This window comes from Copadichromis virginalis, linkage group LG5, assembly GCF_057382275.1.
Source record: "Copadichromis virginalis isolate Kocher_CV1m ecotype Utaka linkage group LG5, C_Virginalis_male_GT1.1, whole genome shotgun sequence".
NCBI lineage: Eukaryota > Metazoa > Chordata > Actinopteri > Cichliformes > Cichlidae > Copadichromis > Copadichromis virginalis.
In genome coordinates this window covers 39,337,451-39,347,062 of record NC_140622.1, presented here as the reverse complement: position 1 = coordinate 39,347,062, position 9,612 = coordinate 39,337,451, and the positions used below count along the sequence as shown (strand labels likewise).

Below are 9,612 nucleotides of genomic sequence, written 5' to 3'. Positions count from 1 at the left end.
ATACTTTGTTTGTTCTTACGTTATTAAGTTGTATTTTGCATAATTGTAGTTTGCTTGTGACGCTTGTGCACAAGAATTTCACTCGTATGTGCTGTACCAGTTTACCTGCACATGTGATGTGACAATAAAAGTGATTTGATTTAAATAGAACCTCAAGCATCAGGCAGCAGTATTTAAAAAACTTGACACAAACTTCACACTGACACTGATCCTGAGCTCCAACAATGTAAAACAAGCTGGTCCTGTTTCAGCTCCTGACTGACCTCATTTCTAACTGTCACTTCTCTCTTTTCAGTCTCTAACTCCCTCATCTTTGTTTTTATGAGCTCAACCTGGTTCATCTGTCTGTCTCACCAACAGAGAGAGAGAAAAAGTAGTAGTAGTTAGTGGTTGCTGATCTTTGTGCTGAATATCTGTAAATTCAAAGCAGCAAGTGTGTTTATTAGTTGTGTACAAACTGTGAATATTAAAAGTCTGATTGTGCTGATTATATATATCAGCTTTAAAGTTAATGATGTTCCTTTGGTGTCCTCTAGTGTCTGTTGCTGCTTTGTGCTGCCTGGTGTCAGATTGCTGCTCCTGAATGCTCTAACGGTTTTGTTTTAGGTCCTTACAAATACATAAGGCACGTAGCTCAGGTGGTAGAGCAGGTCAGCTGCTGATTGGATGGTTAGTGGTTTGATCCGTGGCTCCCCCCGAATACAACAGATACAAGATAATAACCCCAGTTTGCTCTCCGATGCATCCGTGTGAATGTTAACTAAACAGCACTACAGCAGAAGAAAGTGCTTGTATGATTGGGTGAACGAGGCATGTTGTAGACAGCGCTTTGAGCACTTCTGGAGAGTAGAAAAGCGCTGTATAAGAATCAGACCATTTACCATAAGGCCAGCCGAAGAAGAAGTTAGTCACAAAACACTGAGCCATCAGTAAATCCAGCAGATTTTTAACATCCAAAGAAGGATTTCTGCTGCTGGAGACGTTAATCTGGCCCTAAATGTTCTTTTTCTAAAAATATTTCACAGACTGTTCTCGTTTATTTGACCTCCATAGAAAATGGGGTTAGGACATGTGGTGGCAGTGTAAGATGTGCATTTTGTAGTCCATTTTCTGCATATTGTAGTTTCAACACTGCAGACATCCATCATCATATTTAACAGAGACGAGCGTAAGGTTGGTCCAGTTCTCAGCACACAGCTCTTCTGTTTCCTAAGTCCTCATCTACTCTCCTACTCACTTTTCCTTGACCTCCATGAAAACGTCATCGAGGTCAAATAAAATATACATAAAATTGACAGTATTTTATATATAAATGTAACTGTTCACTGGTTGGGGTTACAGTTAGAGTGTGGAGGCAGGACGTCACAGTACAAGCATACTCCCAACCTATTAAGATTATAAGATTGTGTTTACATAATTATACATAATATATCTTTTATTTGTTATGTTTACAAACAAGGAGAAGTCACAAACAAGCAGAGACCACAGCCCGGTGCATGTAAGTTTAAACAAGGAAGGTTTATTTAGCAAATACACATTATTTTTTCACATGTGCAAAGCACCACAGCGGACGCACAGACTCGTCTCATAGAGTGGGCCATCATAACAAAGCACTTCATTTTTACTTGTAGATTCAAGCTGCTCTTCATATTTTTGTCCACCAGATGTCACCAAAGAGTAATGAACCCTTTTTACAAGCTTCACCTGGCCTTCACTACCAAGCGGTATAAGTTAGACATGAACCATGATGTTGATGCTGTGAATACAATATTTAACTTCATCAAGCTGAAAAACAGCTGGTTGCACTTTTGATTCATACTAGATGAGAGGAGAAGTTTCCCCACATGTGGAGACAAGCTCGGAAAGATGTTTCCTCTCTTTGGATCTGCCATCATGTGTGAACAAACATTCTCTGTGACGACATTTAACAAATCCACTGATCCTCCCCCAGTGATGATCACCTGTTTGTTGTCGTTCATATTTGAACCAGCAAATGCACACAGTGAAACAAATATGTGAAAAAAAGTTTCATGCATGTTTCTTCAGCACAGTGTTGTTTCCTGACTGACGGCTCCTTCTACCTCACATTCATACTGATGTTAAACTAGTTACAGCCAAAATGTTTGAAAAAAATGACAAAAGTGGCTGAGATTGAACAAAAAGTCAACTTTTTATTCAATCTCATGTTTGATATTAGTTTGACACATTAGAGACAAACACCCATCGATCTCCTCGGCCAGCTCAGGATAAAAACACTGAAGTGCAACAGCTTCCTGCTAATCCTGAGCAACACTTTAGCTTTGCACCGACATTCCATCTGTAGCTAAATGTCTTTTATCAAAGCACAGCTGCTGCAAAATAAGAATCATTCTGGAATTTGACTAGAACAGTAAAACATCTTCTCACTTTATTAACATTTAGTGACGCATATACATGCGTGCGCGCGCACACACACACACACACACACACACACACACACACACACACAGTCGCAAAAGTTTTTTATTCAGGCTTGTGCACTCTTAAGCTTTCTGTTAAATGGCATAAATATAAAAAAGTACATCAACAGTTGACAGCAAAAATATAATTTGAAAAAAAAAATCAACTGAACCAAAAACAACATATGATATTAGAGTTTAAGCGCAAGTAAAAATATTCTAAAAATGAAATCATAATTTTTCTATCTGCTAAATATTCATTTACAGTAAAACATGAGTGCACATGTTTAACTAGACTGAGTTAAGTATGAGCTGAAATGTTTCTTCATCATTTACATGACAGCTTTCAACTGAATATGAAACATAATAGAAACGTGAAACTTTAATAAATCCTGAATTTAGAGTTAATGTTTTGCTTTGGGCCATTTTTAAATTTGCTTGTCTCGTTATTTTTCTTTTTACTGATCCAGATAATAAACTGTAACGTCTTCAAAGGGGACAATTTTTTGGAGTTCCAATTATTTTAATCTGTTATGATCAAAACAAACCATCACTGTCCTCATGAAAAACATGAACCTCAGAGAAACTTTGTTCAGTGAATTATTTATAAAGCTGCACACTGAAAATGGGAAAGGATTCAGGAGGAGCCATGAAACTGCAGCAGGAGAGGAAACACTGAGATCAGTAAATGATCAAATTAAAGTTGAAATGATGGAAATGTGACTGTTTTAAAATGGTATTTTTTCTATTTTTTTTTCAACGACAAAAATCAAAAACAGGTTTCAAATATGACCAATTCACACTTTTTAAGATCGTTCGGAGGTGAGATTTATGGAGCGGCCATTTTCTCTTCTTTGTGAACCTGGAGGAACAAAGTCAAAATATTCAAGAAACACAACTACACTGGTCACACACTGAGTGAATAGAAACAAAGTCTTTATCTTCTTTGACATAAATCAAAGGTTAAGATCTAACATGAGGGAGTTGTAAAGAATGTTTGATGTTCCTGCCAACAAATGATGAATGTTGATATAGTACATCAGTAAAACTCACCTTTCTTCAAAAAGCAAGCTTTAACTCACACTTTAACAACAGCAACAAGAACACTGATGACTATGGCAGCCCATACAGGAGACCCTGAAACAGAAGAGAAAACATTGGTGTAACTCAGACTGTGACTGCATGTCAGGAACAAACAGCAGGTTTAACCAGCGAGCTCAGTGATGTCAGCATGGATCTAACTTCCTGTTTCCTCCTGCTCGTCTCCACAGCTAACAGGCTGGTTCTGTTTCTGCTCTGAGCTGTGAGGATGATGATGTTGGAGCATCCTCCTCTATGAAGGATGTTTGAATCTCTGGGCTGCGGCTCAGAGACTCCTGCTTTCCTCCTGCTGAGCCTCCTTTCCTTGACATTACTTCTAAAAACACATTTTTATAGACTGACTTTAATATGACCTCTTTTTATCATCCTGTAGAAAAATCCAGAATAAATAAAGGCTGAAAACACGCTGTGTGTAAAATGAACCACTGAATTAAAGATTTAATTTAAGCTGTTGGGATTAAACCTGTTTTTAGACACTAACACTTCACACAAATCTGAATTCTTTTGCAATCAGCTTTATTTTGAAAAACTGTTAGCTCTCCTGATGAACACACTGGCACTGAGCTCTAACTCTCAAACTAAACTATAAGAGAGTGCAGTGAAGCGACCCTTCCTGAATACATGTTTGACATATTTACCAAAAGCTGAGAGTTATTCTTTAACAAAGACACAGCTGTGATCATCTTCATCAGCAGGTTAACAAAACTAAAGGACAATTTAAGGAGTTTGTTTTCTGTGTTCTGGTTTCAGACGAAGATGATTTATTTCCTAAATTAGAAATCTGAACTTGTAGAGTTTATTTGCTGCTTTCATTTCCATTTTCTCTTTAAAACCTTAAACCTCTGACTTTATCTTGATTCTGTTTGTGTGGAAGCTTCATCTGCACAAACATATTTGTGACCTCACTGAAACCAACAGAGGAAATAATTAAAGGTTTATTACAGGTTTATATTATCCTGCAGTCAAAAATCTACAGAGTGTGTTCAAGATAATAAATTATTAAACACTAGGACACCCTCTGACCTTTTAAGTAATAAGTAATAAGTAATGAAATAACATAATTTCCTTGGAGATTATTAAAGTATTCTGATTCTGAAAACAAAGTTGTATCTCCCTCATATTAGAGTGTGTAACTGCTCTTATCCCCTGAGACTGAAAAGTGTTTCTTTTGTCTGATCAGCTGTTTTACAGCTAAAACCTTCAGTGAGATTTTGGTACATTTGGCTCAACAGTTATTTTTTCACTTTCAGGTTTAATGTCCCTGCACGCTGCCTCCACCTTCGTCCTCTAACTGCATCAGTAACACTGAATAACACTGAGTAACACACTATGCCATCACAGTGCTTGACCTCCTGATGTCTTTCAAATCAGGGAAGATAAAATAAACATTACAACTGAAATAAAAAATAAAAAAAAGCTTTATAGAACAGAGTTAAGCACTGCTTACAGAGAGCTCACAGGTTAGCTGCATTAAATAAATAAATGTTAAACTGAAATTTAAATTTGATTGTTAAATAACTGGGCTGCAAAAATAATGTTATAAAGTACATGTTTGCAGGACGCTGGTACTGCAGCACCATAAAGTTTGATCTTTTACTCATTTGAATTTGATTAAATTTGTTGTGTTCAGCTTTTTCTGACACTTGGATTTTGCAGGATAATCTAAACCTGTTTGAAGTCAGTAAATGCTGATGTGTCACACAGCACTGAACTATAATAACTGGTGTTCCTAATATTTTGACCAAACAGAAGTGTCTGAAATCTATTAAAAATCTTTTGAGCTGGATGAATGATGGAATTTGGAGCAAATCAAATTTTTAATAATATAAATGACCCCCAGTTACACTGTGCTGTAAAGGTTACTAACAACACATTAAAATCCGAGTGCACTAAATCACAGCAGGAAAATATGAGTAAATCAAAGGCTTTGGGACAGATTTACTCAACTAGACAAATTATTGTGATGATGCAATTGCAGAATGAGCTTCTAACAGTGTGCTACTCATATATAAATAAGTCAAATTTTATTTGTGACACACAGTACAACATGCAGCAACATGCTTGTGTCCGAACTGCAAACAGGCTGCAGACGTGGCCGCCAATCAGTTTACTTCAGTAATAACCGTCATTCTGTCATGAGCAGAAGAGCTCAGGATTTATCCAGTGAAGAGCTGCAATATTACAAAATATTCCACCTGAAATCTTCACACCTGACCTGTATGATGTTGGATGAACACCAAACACGACTTAGTTACTGTGTCACATCGGTAAATGTCCGACTGCTCCAGTAAATAGAGAATACAGAAACAGCAGTTCTGTTTTACTGTCGCCTTCCATTACCATGACTGGCCTGTGTTACTTTTGTAAGAGATTACTTTGGAAGCACTTGTTTGTCTAAGCCAACACTGCCACCTACTGGCAAAACTAAATGAGCTTTTTCTGCTTTTTCGCTCTGTACTGTGTCAAACTACTGTCACAACAAAAACATTGTTATCAGACTTTGTTTAGACAACAGCCAGGTTTGATATCACTGTCTATTAATATTTGTTAACATTGTCTTTTATCACACTCACATTAGTGTTTAATACTCCAAACATTAGGGCGCTAATGTCTGATCCTCATGTGCTTTTGGCATTAACCTAAACTGACGTCACTCTAACTCTATTCCAACCATATGATTGGATCATTACTTTAGCCATCAGAATTATTGTCTGAAGGCTAAGGCTCTTCCTTTTCCATGTCAAGTTCTTATACAGTCGTCTCTGTCCCCTCACCAATTACCAGATTGTCTATAAACTCTGATTTTTTTTCCAGGACTTCACGTTCTTCCTAAATGATCTCCTCACTGTGCTGCTTCCTAATGTTAATACTTTGTGTTTGTTTACCTTGCTGACTGCCCACCTGTGAATGACATCAAGCAAATGATGTAATGTATGAATCAACATTAGGATTCTGGACTTTACCTTGTGGTGCAGAGTCACTCTTCTCTGTGGAAACAAAAAGGTACAAAAGGTTCTTTTTATAACAGTGTAGCAGACAAAGATGCATAAATATCAGAGAACATAATCAATTTGAGAAAATTGAGGATAAAATTGTGTAAACGGTTGAAATAGTGACCAAAATATACATTCAACAATAAATACACAAGGAAATGATGTTGGAGGCTCATAAAAAATATAATAAAACAAGAAACTATGACAACCATGACAAGTAAATTTTGTGGAATTAACAACAAACTGCATGCTGAAAATATTAGTAAATCACATTTGCATTATTTATTTAAATATTATTCTTTTTACTCCTGCAAATACATATGTGAGAAGGCCAGCCACAAAAATCACACCAGCTTTTTCTAAATCCATCACAGGATATTTGCATTCATGAGATTATTGTGTGTGTGTGTGTGTGTGTGTGTGTGTGTGTGTGTGTGTGTGTGTGTGTGTCATTTCAGTCTTTCAGAGACGTCTCTCTGTCATGTCCCTTCATACTGCCTCACTCCTGCTCTTATAGCTGCATCAGTTGTCAAGCAAGGCGGGACTGAAAGAGATTGAAGTCCCCCTCTGGTAGGATCTCCCCTCTCAAATTGGTCCTGGGTAAGGGACCAGACAGTGAACTTTCAAAAGACCCCTATGAGTGAAAAATCTAGGGAAAACCCTGCCCAGGATAGCGTTTCTGGGCCCCGGCCCAGAGAAGGGACCGCGAGCACATGGTGGCCTTAGCCTATATCCCTTGTTCAGCCAATGACTGTAGAAAAAATGGACGATGCGAGAGCACTTCCTCCCATTGTGCAAAAATGAAGCTAAAATACCCCGCTTGTGGAGGCTGCCATCTTGCATTTTTTGAGCCAGAGTCTGTGCAGTAGTGACTTGAGGTGGAGCAACTGTGTCACACTCTCACCCACACATCTGCTGGACGTGACTGCAAACACGCCCTCCTACACTTTTTAAGTAGCCCAGCTGTTGCAGTTTATCTGCTGATGGCTTTACTGCGACTGACGACTCATTTAATTAAGGTAAATACAAACATGTCACTGTTATGAAAAAGACACAGCTTAGCATTTTATAGTTCTAAAATCACTCTGTTGTTAATTCGTTTGCTAGATTAGCCGCTAGCATACGCACTGTGTTGGAGGCTTGTTGCTAGCGATGCTACACACCTGTTACTCTAATAGTCTGTATTATTGAATGATTCAGCACTCCTGAGTTTTCTTTATCCATCTTTAGACAGAGACGAGATCAGCTGCTCATTCCACAGAGGCCCAGAGTTACTGTTAATATCAAAAATATAATGCTGTCCTTTGACATTTTAACATAAGACTGTGAGTGTCATGGATCTAAAACTGTTTAAATCTTCAGAGCCCTCTACAGCCTGGTAACATGGAAACTTTAAAAACAGCAGCAGAAGATTTCAGTAAGAAAATCTCCTGGAGCCACCATTCCCCCGAATTTCTCCTGATTTTCCACCCGGACAACAAAATTGAAAAACCATATCCCAGATTGGCCCGGCCAATTCCAGTTTCCAACAATGGCTACTTCTACTGCAGCTACTTATTTTTAATATTACTCTTACTGGGTCGCAAAATAAACTTTTAACATATTTTCAGGTGAGAATGTAGCTGTGTAAACTTCAAATATCTGAGCTGGCAAGAATAGCAAACTCCCGGCTCATTGTTTTCAAACTCTGACCCCTCTGTCTCTGTCCTTTACGCTGCTGTTTTCACTCAGTCTGATCTTGTGACACTCTCCACTTTAGAGGATGTGGTTCACCATATTAAGCCCACAGGTTCCCCTCGGGATCCTTTCCCTCCACAATTCTTTAAAGAAATTTTTCTTAGCATACGACAGTATGTCCTTGACATTATTAACAGCAGTCTGTCTTCTGGTGTGGTTCCTGCAAATTTCAAACATGCAGTAGTGCACCCACTGCTTAAGAAACCTGGCCTTGATCACACAGTTTTAGCCAACTATAGGTCTATTTCCACGCTGCCTTTACTCTCCAAGGTTTTAGAGAAAATTGTTTTTAGTCAACTGAAAGATTTTCTAGATGATAATGGTATCTTTGAGGTTTTTCAATCAGGTTTTAAAACCCTTAATAGAACAGAATCTGCATTATTAAGGGTTTTTAATGACATCCTTCTGGCATGTGATTCTGGTAACCATGTTGTTCTTGTCTTGCTTGACCTAACTGCTGCCTTTGACACAGTAGACCACAATATTCTAATTTCTCGATTAAATGATGTAGTGGGTATTGGTGGCACTGCACTTAATTGGTTTAGGTCTTATTTGTCAGATAGAACCTTATCTGTCAGCCTTCTCGGTTCCGAATCATCTTCTCCTCTGTCATGCGGCGTCCCACAGGGCTCAATTTTAGGGCCACTGCTCTTCTTACTGTATATGCTCCCCTTAGGCGCAATCTTTGAGAAGTATAACATTGCACATCATTGTTATGCCGACGACATACAGATGTATTTCGAACTAACTGATGATCCCGCTATGTCTTTGTACGGCTTTTGCGAGTGCATGCATGAGGTCAAAAATTGGCTGGCAGGTTACTCTCTTATTCTAAACAGGAAAACTGAAATTATCGTGTTTGACAGCAGAGTCCCCCGTGACCAACTCCGTGATGCCCTTGGTTCCTTTAACAGTTTCCTCACCGACACGGTTAGTGACCTAGGTGTATTTTTGGATAGCTCTTTTAAGTTCGACAAACAAGTGTCTTCTGTTGTTAAATCTTGCTTCCATCAACTGCGTCTTATTAGCAAGGCCAGACATTATGTTCCGCTTTGGGACCTTGGAAAGCTTATCCACGCCTTTGTGGCATCTAGGTTGGATTATTGCAACTCACTTTACTTCGGTCTTAACTCTACTCTCCTCCATAGACTCCAAATTGTTCAGAATGCGGCTGCTCGTCTCCTTACTGGTAGTGGGCGCCGTGTCTCTATTACCCCTGTCCTTCCTGATCTGCATTGGCTTCCCGTCAAGTATCGTATTCAATTCAAAATCCTGCTGCTTACCTTCCGAATTATGAACAATATAGCCCCAAGCTACCTCATTGAGCTACTTAGATTATACAC

General features: G+C 38.5%; 1 long non-coding RNA gene across 1 annotated transcript; it reads right to left on the bottom strand.

The window, feature by feature from the left end:
- Nucleotides 1-1,499: 1,499 nt before the first annotated feature.
- Nucleotides 1,500-9,337, bottom strand: LOC146710367 (uncharacterized). The gene is made up of 3 exons (XR_014920599.1): nucleotides 6,503-9,337; nucleotides 3,492-3,575; nucleotides 1,500-3,300 (listed from the first exon to the last, which is right to left on the bottom strand). It is a non-coding gene; the product is annotated as an uncharacterized LOC146710367 (long non-coding RNA).
- Nucleotides 9,338-9,612: the final 275 nt, after the last annotated feature.